The 13139-nt window shown below is 39.0% G+C and overlaps 1 long non-coding RNA gene across 1 annotated transcript in view; it reads right to left on the reverse strand.

The window, feature by feature from the left end:
• Window positions 1–588: 588 nt before the first annotated feature.
• The window catches only part of LOC131420505 (uncharacterized), a 127562-nt gene continuing 115011 nt past the window's right edge, over window positions 589–13139 (reverse strand). Inside the window, exon 4 of the long non-coding RNA XR_009223548.1 lies at window positions 589–761. This is a non-coding gene — a long non-coding RNA (uncharacterized LOC131420505). The remainder of the gene's footprint in view (window positions 762–13139) is intronic.

Below are 13139 nucleotides of genomic sequence, written 5' to 3' on the forward strand. Positions count from 1 at the left end.
ACCATCATCAGATCAGAGTGGAAGCTAACACCTACTACTTTAAATAATTATTGGATTATTTTTTCTCATTATTTATCACTCAGACTGTTCTGAACACCACCCCACTTGATGTTATAATTAGTTCTCTGATAAACCTTTTACAAAATAAATGGTTCTGCTTTTGTAGTAATAGAGGCACGAAAATGGGGTACGTGAGGCAGGGGAAACAATGTGGTCTCCATTTCATGTGCCAGGAAATGAAGCTGGGTTTGAACATTGACCATGGATTCAATGAATCACATTTGTCAAATTTGCTTGGAAATTATGAAATTAACAATATATACGTGAATAGAGCATTATCACAAAGATGTTTACTTCCATTTCAGATTTGGATTCCCACTAAGGATTCAGTTATGAATATCACAAATACTAATTGAGATGGGCACACACAAGCAAATAAACCTACCTCTTTGTGGTCATAATGAGTCAATTTACTCTTGAGAGAGCTATTTCTTTTTTTTTTTTTTTTTGGTAAGGAAGATCAGCCCTGAGCTAACATCCAATGCCAATCCTCCTCTTTTTGCTGAGGATGACTGGCCCTGGGCTAACATCTGTGCCCATCTTCCTCTACTTTATATAAGACGCCGTCCCAGCATGGCTTGACAAGCAGTGTGTCCGTGTGCGCCCAGGATCCGGAATCCGAACCTTGAACCCCAGGCCACTGAAGCAGAGTGCACGCACTTAACTGCTGGGCCACCAGGCCAGCCCTGAGAGAGCTATTTCTGAAGGAGAGATGAGGAAGAAAACCAAGTCACCAGTCACCAATGTTACTGGATAAAATATTAACACTGGGAGAGGCTTTAGAAACTATATTTTACAATTTTTTGCAGTTTTCTTAAGGTCACACAGCTACGGGAAGAAATTAGTTCTCAAATACTTTAGAGGATAAGTTGAACTTTTAGCAAATCAGTGTTAAAGAACTTTGAACACATCAGTGAGAAAGATCACAAAGACATACAAGACAAACTCAAATTTATCAGTTATTTGTTCCCCAAGTTGAGTTTTTTACTGCTTCAAGGTCTTTTCAGATCTTGAAACTCCATTCATCCTACCTGCCTCCGTTTTGATCACGTCATTTTCCCATTCAAAAATCTTAGGAGCCGGCCGGTGGCGCAAGCTGTTAAGAGTGCGTGCTCTGCTGCGGTGGCCTGGGGTTTGCCAGTAGGGATCCCTGTGGGCACCGACGCATGGCTTGGCAAGCCATGCTGTGGCGGCGTCCCATATAAAGTGGAGGAAGATGGGCATGGATGTTAGCCCAGGGTCAATCTTCTTCAGCAAAAAAGAGGAAGATTGGCATCGGATGTTAGCTCAGAGCTGATTTTCCTCACAAAAAAAAAAAAAACTCAACGGCTCTGCAGCCATTTGAATTAAGTTCTTAATTTGGCTCTCAAAGGCTCTTTCCATCTGGCCCCAACATGTCCCTGCTCGCTTAGCATCAGCTGCTCCACCTGGTGAAATCCTCTGCAGAACCCAGGATACACCACACATATTTCGATCTGAGCACCTTTGCTATTCCAATATCACCTACACGGGATGCTTGCCCCTCACCTCTCTGCCTCTGTGCCTATCTCAAGTACAGACGCCAGTGCACGCCTTTGCCCTGTCCCTCTCCCCCCTCCCACCCACAGTGGACATCACTAGTTCTCCACAGCACTCTCCTCACTGAAACCAGACTCACTCCAGAATGCACCTCAACAAAGACTTCCAAGCTGCCATGCTGGTTGAAGCCAATTTGTCATTCCTTATGGGATCCTCCCTAATCTTCCACGTCCAGCTCAAGTCCCCTGCCCCCAACCGATTTCTCTGTGTACCCAAGCCTATGAAACTCTCTCCATCCTCTGAATTCCTATTGTGTGCAACTCTTGTTTAACACTTAGTTACTGCCTATCTTTTTGGTCAAAATCTTCCTCAAACCAAGGATCATTTAATTTCATTTTTCGGTAACCACAGATCTTCCTCTACTTACAATGGGGTTACGTCCCAATAAACCCATCGTAAGCTGAAAATATCATGTTAAAAATACGTTTAATATACCTAACCTACGGAACATCACGGCTTAGCCTAACCTACCTTAAACATGCTCAGAACACTTACATTAGCTTACAGTTGGGCAAAATCATCTAACACAAAGCCTATTTTATAATAAAGTGTTGACTATCTCATAATTTATTAAATACGATACAGAAAGTGAAGAACAGAATGGTTGTGCGGGTACAGAGTGGTTGTAAGTGTATCGGCTGTTTACCCTCCTGATTGTGCGGCTGACTGGAAGCTGCGGCTCGCTGCCACTGCCCAGCAGCACAAGAGTATCTTACCCCGTATTGCTAGGCCGGGAAGAGATCAAAATTGAAAATCTGAAGTATGGTTTCTACTGAATGCTGAATTCACTTTTGCACCATAGTAAAGGCAAAAAATCGTAAGTTGAACCATCACTAGTTGGAGACTATCTGTACATGGAAACATGCACATAATAACTACTCAATAAAACCTGCACCATCAGCAATGTGTGATGCATGATGTATGTGCATTCATGTACTCTGAATATTAAAATAATTGTCTGGACTGGTTGATATTCAGGTGGCATACTAATTAGAAAAAAATTTTTAAGTTTATTTGCTATTAGAGAAAAAGGAAGATTATTTTGCATTATTATTTATTCACAATAGCCATGAGTATTATTTTCTTTATCCATATTAACTATGTAATCGGTATGGTTTTCAGGCACAAATGTTAGGTAGACAAAAAGTAACTTTCTTTATAGTACTATAATTAAATTAACTTTGTTCTCAAGCACCCATTTCTACCTGATTAACAGAAAAACATATTCTGGCCAATTCAAAATAACCCAATCTCTCCCAACTTAAATTCGACCTCTTAAGTTCTTGCCACTCCCACTCAGGCCCCAGCTCCTACTCTTTCTTTTCTACTTGGTGGTATCTGGGTTGTGAAGTGGCTTCGATGACATCATCATATGGGGACTTGGGGGAGGGGTGTCTAGTTCTGTGCCAGCCTGTTTTACCTGGCCTCCACTGAGTGTCCTAATTAGATTTGGGCCACAGCATCTTTGTTCATTGCGTCTTTGCTAATGTCCTCAATCATGACATAACCTTCAGGCATCAGTCCACATAGCTTTCATCCAACTGGTCCCAACCACATGGCTCGCCACTAGGGGACATCGGCTGCCTCAGCCACTCCCGCAGCACACTGGGGTTGGCTGGGAGGGCCAGAACATGCAGTTGCTTTCCACACACACTAGTATTTGCAGGACTGGTATTTGAGGTCCTCTGGCCCATCTGCCTATACATAGTCCCAGCCATTACTACTCTTTTCTCTCCAATTTTTCATCCTTTTGTTTTACTCCCCTTACCAGGAGACATACTCAACCTCATCATCCAAACCTCCTAGTAAAATTTTTATTTCCATATAATATTTTTAACTGATAAGAACTCTTTCTTATTCTCTGAATCTTTTTTTAATTGCATCTTGTTCTTGTTTCAGTGATGAGATACCATCTCTCTGAGAATATTAATTATTGTGTGTTTTTAAATTTTCTTCTTTTCCTTGCCCTATCTCTTTTTCCTCAGAGTTCCTTTATACTTTTTTCATGTTTTGGTCACTGTCATGCTTGTGAGGCATTCTTCAAATGACTCTCATTCTTGGATGTCCATATTTAAGAGAGAGGCACTTAAAAACGAAATAGAAAGCCCATATATGGAGGCCTGCCCCACTGAAATGTCTGGGTCACTCCACTGGAGATCCCAAATTATCAACTTCCAATATATTGTGGTTGTCCTCTCTGTCTCTGTCCTTATGGGTTTATGCCCTTTTATTCTTTAATGTCATGGAGGTAGGGAGGGAAGAGGTGGTCAGGAAGGAATGAAGATAAATTCAGGTGTTCAATACACCAGCTTTTCCCTAGCTGGTGTTAAAATAAAATGATATGGAGACCAGGCTTGAAAATCCTCGAGCAGACAAAACCAGTAAGGCCACATAAGCAAAACTTAATCTAGCTTATTTTATGAACGTAAGCAAAACTTAACTTAGGTTATTCTTATAATTTTATTTATTTATTTTTCCCCCTCAAAGCCCCAGTAGATAGTTGTATGTCATAGTTGCACATCCTTCTAGTTGCTGTATGTGGGACGCGGCCTCAGCATGGCCGGAGAAGCGGTGCGTTGGTGCGCGCCTGGGATCCGTACCCGGGGCGGCCGGCAGCGGAGCGCGCACTTAACCGCTAAGCCACGGGGCCGACCCAACTTAGGTTATTCTTTGTAAATGCCTCTGACAACCATAAACAAAACTTAAGTCATCTTCCTAAAATGATATAAGATAATCACTTTAAATCAATCCCCTGCTGTCTAGAAATCCCCATTGTAATAACTAATCATTGTAAAGGTTAAACAACTTCCTTATTTTCACTTTATAAGCCATCCTGTAACATCGTGGCTCTGAGCTTCTTACCAATTTCGAGTTTGAAGTCTCCCTGTTCACAAACAGTTTGTTTCTAGCTCGTTAAAATATTCATATCAAGGAATGCTCTCTGAATTTTCTTTTTTTTTTTTTTTGTGAGGAAGATCAGCCCTGAGCTAACATCGATGCCAATCCTCCTCTTTTTGCTGAGGAAGACCGGCCCTGGGCTGACATCTGTCTGTGCCTATCTTCCTCCACTTCATACGTGCCTATCTTCCTCCACTTTATATGGGACGCCGCCACAGCATGGCCTGACAGGCGGTGCGTCGGTGCGAGCCCGGCACCCGGACCCAGGCTGCCAGCAGCGGAGCATGGTCACTTAACTGCTACTCCACGGGGTCGGCCCCTCTGAATTTTCTTTTGACACTGGCAACATCCTGGGTGGTGTGGTCAACATCTCCATGTCTGAGGGGTTCTTCTCGTTCTTCCATCCTCCAAGCTGTGAAGTCAAAGTTCTTGACTTTGGTATCTAATATCTAGCCACAACCCCTCCCTCTCTAAAAATAAAAGAAAATCTTTCCCACTCACTCACTGTAGAAACTCATCTCTTTTGAGTCTAATAGAATTTGCTCAATTTGAAAATTAAATTTTCTCTCTCAAGGACCTGACTCTTGCAAAGCAACAGTGTTTTGGCATCCCATCTACTATCTCTGCTATGGGTATTTAAAGGCTTTTTTGGAACTCAGACAGAGCTAGAAAATGTGTTCTAAGCTGAGTCCACCCTCCACCTCGGACAATGAATGCTACTTTAATGATGGGTGGAAAGCCATAAGACCATAAGAAAACATGCAGAAAGGCAAAACCAGAGTTAAAATTGTCAAACTGTATTCCACTAAAAATCAGTGCCATTGAGTTGTGCTGAGTGTGAATTGGCTCCTGTAAAAGTCAGAAACATAAGTGCTCAAGTCAGAATTTAAGCCAAAGTAATGGCCAAAAGAAACCAGAGTAGGAAGGTCAGTGGTCCTGGGCTAAGCCAGGAAGAACGAGGTAGAGAACTCGCTTTTGAACTGAAGTACATAGGAGGCTTTACATATCTGACCACCTAGAGGTGCTTCCTTCTTCCTGGGATCTGGACAGACAAGTTAACCCCAGGAGGTCCAGCAACCCACCAGAAATAGGCAAATCTGCCAAAAAGTTGCCTGGCTCTGTCCAGTTAACACCACTGGGCTTGGGCCTTCTCTGTGGTGCTTTCCTCCATGAGGAAGCACTCGAATTGGGATTCTCAGGATCACACAATGGAATGTGAAAACACGAAGACTTACAAACACACTTTTACACCAACTGAACAATGGATGTGGCTGAGATCTTTCACCAAGGGCAGCATTTAGCTAGAGCAAGTTCAGCTCAGTAAAACAAATGCATGATGAACAACTCTGCTGGGCACTCAAGATACAAAGATGAAGACAACTTCCTGTTTCCCTCAAAAATGGAAACTCTGTGAAGAAATCTCCACTTAAAGGAAGAATTCCATGAAGAACAATTCTTATAATACAAATTAAATGTCTGTATCTTACACGGCTGCTCCTAGGATGTACAGAGTCCTAGCCAAATATTTTTTGTGAGTCCCTATCTATATAAACAATTTGATTTTAAAATGTATAACTAAATTAATGGGCCCATGTGAAGTATGGTGATCTATCAATGAAGATTTAGAATAATGGGCTGAGAAAAGGTATTTAAGTATTTATCTGTTGTCCATTTAGTGCATGAAGATTCTTCATACTGTCTAGTCACCATCTCTTCCTATTCAGGTCCAGGAACCAGCCCTCCATGTTCTTTATTGTCAAATGCACCATTGCTAGCTGATTTTATATCTCCCACCGAGAAAAAGGTAGCAGTGCTGTTATTACTCACCATAACATGGCTCTTCATTGAAATAATATAGGTCTTCTTGTCCCTGCAGTTCCCTAACACCATTAACTAATGCTGGTTACATCATTACACACGGCGCTGCTTCATTTACCACGCCGATGAATACTGTCTTCCAACGACTTTCTCAAAATTTGTTACTACGCTTTACTGGCCATAGCCACAAATGCAAGTCTTACCCAGAACATATAGGAAAAATCATCTTCTAGTCATGAAAAATTTACTCTTCGGAATTTTATAGGATAAATGTAAAACAACATATCTTCCAATCACGTCTTCTCTTAACTCTTTAGCCCATAATTTCTGCATTCCTAGAGTGTGATTTCTTTCCAACAGTACTCCTGCCTTCCACACATGCCACCAGCCAGGAGGATAGGCAAGGAGCCCTTGGACAAAACAGGAAGAATAGTTCCATTTGCTCAAAGAATGTCTGTCCATCATTTGGCATGGCTTAAGATAGACTTGGAAGAGCAACATCACCAAATCAGAGGCATGAGAGGAAGTCAATTGAAGGGCTTGTTAGCATTACAGAGTTACAGTCTTGAAAGGAGATAGTCAGAATTACCCCAGGAGGCCTGCCTGACACATGGCATGGAGCCTGCAGAGAAGGTAAGGTCACCACCCTGGGTACTAGGCTCAGAGAACAGACAGGACGCAGGATGCCTGACCCACCTCAACTACCCTCGCCCTCAGGTGATGTAGTCAGAAGGCAGTACTGCAATCAGAACACAGCTGAGGGCTGACACATGGGTCTATTCATGCCCTAGGGTTGGCAGTGGGCTATCAGTAGTCCAGAGTCTTGCATTCGTCCTACGTCCATATGGCACTATCCTGTGAAAGAAATACGAGATCGGCCAGAGGAAGAAAGGAAATTAATTTTTTCTAACCAGGCCTCCCTCCTGGAAACAGGATCACCCTCCTGAAGAAAGGATCACAGCCTGAGGATCACCCAATAGGCACAAGTCCTGGGGGTCCTCTTCACATCTAGTCAACCTCATACGTGGATGGTACTGGGGGAGGGAGTAGAGGGTTACGGAATGTCCTGAAGGGAGAAATGGGACAGGACCCACAAGTCAGTCTGAGCAAGGGCACCCTGCCCCGATGGCACTGGAGGGGGACTTAGAAAATTTCCAGGGGAGCACTTCAAAGTGGCAGGCCTCCTGAGATCAAAGGCCCAGGGCAAGGACTCTACTTGCCCAGGTCTAAATGTGGCATTGGTATCATACTAGGACTTGTCACTTAGAGAACCTTTTGACACTTTCTGATGAATATGAAGCTTTTCTCAAAGAGCTATGATTTATTCTCATGATATCCCAACCAGGGATCAGGGACAATATCTCTTAGTTTCACTAATATCTGGGTTATTAAAAAATGTGTTTTCTCTCCTATAAGAATCCCTTCCTTTTCCTTTTAATTTTGGGATAAAATTAATTATCCCATTAAGACTAAAACTGAAAAAATATATACTGAGGTTACTTTGGAGGCAGAGGGATGGATTGAAATCTTAGCTGTTTCATACAGGATATAGCTTTGGGGAGTTCAATTCACTTCACTGTTTCCTTATCTGTAAAATGGGGATAATATGCCTCCTTCAGCAACTCATGAGGATTAAATAAATGCCCACGAAAGTAACTTACAGAGCCCTGTCACATAAGGATTCAATAACTGTCTATCTCTGTTTTCTCTTCTTTTATAGAAGGGAGACTTTAATGAATAAAACAATATAAAGCCAGAATTAGTATTCACGTCACATCCAATTTTGTCCCTAGCGTGTGTCCCCGATTGTGTCTCCATGTGTTGGTTCCTCACAATACTAATTAGGTCACATCAAATGTGCCGTAATTGACCACGGCACTTGTGCAGCTTTACATTTTCACACACAAAAACTGAAAATAAATTAATAACCCGCAATTTTGACAATTATGGTCAATTAATTTGTCAACATAACATTTGACATATAGACTTTCTGTTTAAAAATAAAAACTGTCTATTGAAATGCAGATTAGCAACCAACTATGAAGTTCTCATACTTTTCATACGAAAAGGGAACTAGAGATAAAAAGCATATATGCCACTGTGATATTATATAAACTTTTATACCTCATTTTCCCCCAAATAACATCCTATCAGTTCTCAATAAATAATCAAGCATTTATTTTGTATTTTAACTGAAATTATTTGTAATACTTTTTCCTTTTAATAGAAATGAAATATAAGAAAATGCATAAAGGACAGAAATTGAGAGAAAACACTTGGAACAAATATGATATTATGATATTGAAATATTTATCTTAATTATACAATTTAATAAGAAAAATATTAAAAATCCAATAGGAAAGGGGGCCGGCCCCATGGCGCAGCGGTTAAGTGTGCATGCTCCACTGCTGGCAGCCTGGGTTTGGATCTTGGGCGTGCACTGATGCACCACTTCTCAGGCCATGCTGTGGCAGCGTCCCATATAAAGTGGAGGAAGATGGGCACAGATGTTAGCCCAGGGCCAGTCTTCCTCAGCAAAAAAAAAGAGGAGGATTGGCATGGATGTTAGCTCAGGGCTGATCTTCCTCACACAAAAAAAATAATTAATTAATCAATTTTAAAAAATCCAATAGGAAAATATTAACAAAGGACACAGAGAGATAATTAACATACGCAAATATTTAGCTTGCTTAAAAACATATTAAGCTAGACAACTTAGTCATCAAAGAATTACAGATTAAAACCAGAAGATATTATTTCTGAACTACTGTATTAACTAATTTTATTTAAATTTCTTGAGGATGTGGTGAAACTAGCTGTCTCATACACTACTGCTGCAAGTACAAATTGGTACAACTCTTTCAGAAATTGATTAACTATGTTTATAACCACTTCAAAGGTGTATAAACTTTGGTGTAGTGATTCCACTTCTGAGAATGTATCCTAACAAAATAATCAAAAACCTGGAAAAAGCTATTTACATTAAAATGAGATTTCCAACATATTTTTTAGTAACATAAAATTAGAAAGGACCTAAACATTAAATAGTAGGAGTATATTTGTTTATACTATAGTACAACAATTCTGTTGCATTATTAGGGTTAATAATGCCTTATGAAGAGCAGGAAGTAATCTAGAAAGATGGTTACCCAGAAATGTTTGAAGAAAAAAGCAAAATATAATAGTGCATATTTGCTTTCATTTCCATTAAATTCATAAAATATATAATACACAGTGTAGAAATGACCTAACATAAAGGAAAAAGATTAGGTTATACATTAGTATGTACAGTGATCTTAATTTATATTATATTTTGTGTGTATTATTTATTATTGAGCTTTTATTTTCCAACTTTTCTACAACAAATTTGCATTATTTTGAAATCAAAAGATAATAAATTATTTTATAATATGAAAAAAATTAGAAGGAAATATCCAAAAAGTACCAGTGGTTATTTTAGGGTGATGAAATTAGATTTTTGAAATATAAATCAATATATAGTGATGATGCTGAATCTTAACAACAGATACAGGTCCCTCTGAAGTCCAGCAGTCTTCTGACAGAAGCTGAGGCCCCTCCAGCTCTGACCTACCCAAACCAGTGTGGACTCACTGCACATCCCACCCAATGGGATGGCCTGTCTCCCATGCCCAGAGGAGGAGAAGGAAATACTTCTTTCCATGGTTACCCCACAGGCCCGAATGGAGAAAAGGCTGGGTGTGGCTTTGAGAGATTTCAAACAAGTTAATAAGTATATTTAATATTAGAGACTATTTTGAAAAATAATGGCAACAAAATATAAGATTAATTAAGTAAAAAGCAAAACAATCCAAACAATAGGAAAACACCACATACACTAACTACTACATGTTTGGTTTAAACACATCCTCTTCTAAATCGTGGGATTTAATGATGTTGAAAATAAACTCAGTCAATGAATCTCTACAATAACGACTATTTGGTATTAAAAATAAAAGAAATGAAAATGACAAACCGATGTTCCTATGACCTATCCATTGATCTTCATCACATACATCAGTAGAGAATAGCAACAACAAAAGTTTGCCATGAGTTAGTATCAGGCCCCAAGAACAGATCCAACACTCCTATCACAAGTATTTTGAAAAGCAAGAGTTAGTACCATGTAGCTGACACCGTGCATCTGAGGTAGAATTGTCATTAGTTGGCTACCATGCAGCTATGACAAAAGATTTTTGTAAGAGAATATTTGGTGCAACCTTGTGGAAAGTCTACCTGCATGGTTACTTTTTGTGTGACAAGCTCTTCAACTGCATTATTTCACTTCATCTTCCAAAACCAGTGACTATTGTTGAATGATATACATTTTTTCAGGTAAGGAAAGAGAGGCTTAGATAGACAAGTTAACCTGAATTTAGCTTATGAATGTGAAGCCAGGATTTGAATTCAACCCAGGATATCCAGCTCTGGAGTACTCACTGTCAGCCAAAATGATATAATTTTTAACCAGAAAATAGCCTGTAATGGAGGTCCAGATATGGAGAATATTGAAGTCTGGCCTCAGCACTCATTGAAAGATAGGCTGATAAAGATTAGAATCTTTACTCCCCGGTACTTATAAATACTCTAGCCATATTGGACTATGTACTATTTCCCAAAAATATATCTGCTTGTAATGTTTCCTCCATCTGGAACCTTTTTACCCTTCTCAACCACATCTAACTAAACTCTGCTCATCCCTCAAAGTCTTTCTCAAATGTCCTCTTTTCATTAATTCTACCAACTGATGCCTTTCTCTTTGATAATCCATGGTATTTCGTTTGTACCATTTGTCATATTCTGCCTTGTATTTTAGTTATGTTTTTCTTATTTTCTCTACTATATTATTAGAGTGGAGCTATGTCTTCTTCATCTTTGTATCCTCGGTGCACCTGACACCTGCTACCACTCTTCCATTGACAAGTGAGATCCATGTTCTCACCAAACAAATCTTAAAGGCAAGACACAAAAAGATCAAATGTTTTCAAGTAAATTGACTGTATCCCTCTGCAAAACTCAAGAATATTTATGGGAATACAAAAATGTCCAGCAACCAACAAGGTAAAATCCACAGTGTCTAGTAGTTCATCAAAAATTGCAAGATACACAAATGAAGAGAAAAATCAATTCATTGCAATCAACTCCAAACTGGCACAGATATTAGAATTAGCAAAAAAGAACATTAAATCAGTTATTATAACTCTATTCCAAACAAGGCCATCTTCACAAACATGAGATCTGTGCAGTCACACAGAACCCCATGCTTAGAAGGACCCTACTTTTGGTTTAAAGCTCTACTGTTACCATGTTGAAATTTTTAGTAATTTTGAACAAGGGAACTTGCATTTTCACTTTACACTGGGCCCCACAAATTACGTAGCTTATCCTGATTCTATATGTTCAAAAAGATTTAGGGAGTGGAAGGTATTCTGAAAGGCCCAAATTGAACTAGAAATGAAAACTACAATGTGTAAGATGAAAAATACATTGATTGCAATAATGGTAAATTAGACATTGTAGAAGAAAAGATTAGAGAAGCTGAAGACATAGCAATGAAAACAATCCAAAGTGAAACATAGATAGAATATGGAATTTTAAAATGAAAAGAGCATCAGTGACCTGTGAAACAATCACAATAAGCCTAACATATGTGTAATTTAACTCTCTAAAGTGGAAGACATAAAAAATATTTGAAGAATTAGTGGCATAAAATTTTCCAAATTTGATGAAAACAATAAGCCCACAGATTCAAGAAAGTCAAAAAACTCCAAGCATAAGAAACATTAAAAAAACTCCACCAAGTACATCATAATCAAAATACTCAAAACTAGTGATAAAGATAAAAATAAGATAAAAGCAATCAGAGATAAAAGAGACATTACATACAGAGAAGCAAAGATAACAATGACAGCAACTTTCTCATAAGAAACAATACAGGCAAGGAGAAAGTGGAAAACGTCTTTAAAGTACTGAAAGAGAAAAGCTGTTAACTTAAAATTTTATACCCAGTGAAAATATCTTTCAAAAACTGAGGTGAAAAAAAGACTTTTTGTGACATTCTAAAACTGAAAGAATTCACCACCAATAGACTCACATTACAAATAATATTAAAGTGAGTCCTTGAGCCAAAAACATACAATGGAGAACGGAAAGTCTCTTCAACAAATGGTGTTGGGAAAACTGGACAGCTACATGCAAAAAAATGAAAGTAGACCATTACCTTACACCATACACAAAAATTAACTCAAAATAGATTAAAGATTTGAATGTAAGACCTAAAACTATGAAACTTCTAGAAGAAAACATAGGCAGTACGCTCTTCGACATCGGTCTTAGCAACATATTTTCAAGCACCATGTCTGACGGGGCAAGAGAAACAATAGAAAAAAACAAACAAATGGGACTACATCAAGCTAAAAAGCTTCTGCACGGCAAAGGAAACCATCAACAAAACGAAAAGACAACCTAACAATTGGGAGAAGATATTTGCAAACCATACATCTGAGAAGGGGTTAATCTCCAAAATATATAAAGAACACATGCATCTCAACAACAAAAAAACTAACAACCCAATTAAAAAATGGGCAAAAGACCTGAACAGACATTTCTCCAAAGAAGATATACAGATAGGCAACAGGCACATGAAAAGATGTTCAATGTCATTAACTATCAGGGAAATCAAAACTACAATGAGATATCACCTCACACCCCTCAGAATGGCTATAATTAACAAGACAGGAAACAACAAGTGTTGGAGAGGATGTGGA

Source organism: Diceros bicornis, chromosome 23 (assembly GCF_020826845.1).
Source record: "Diceros bicornis minor isolate mBicDic1 chromosome 23, mDicBic1.mat.cur, whole genome shotgun sequence".
Lineage (NCBI taxonomy): Eukaryota > Metazoa > Chordata > Mammalia > Perissodactyla > Rhinocerotidae > Diceros > Diceros bicornis.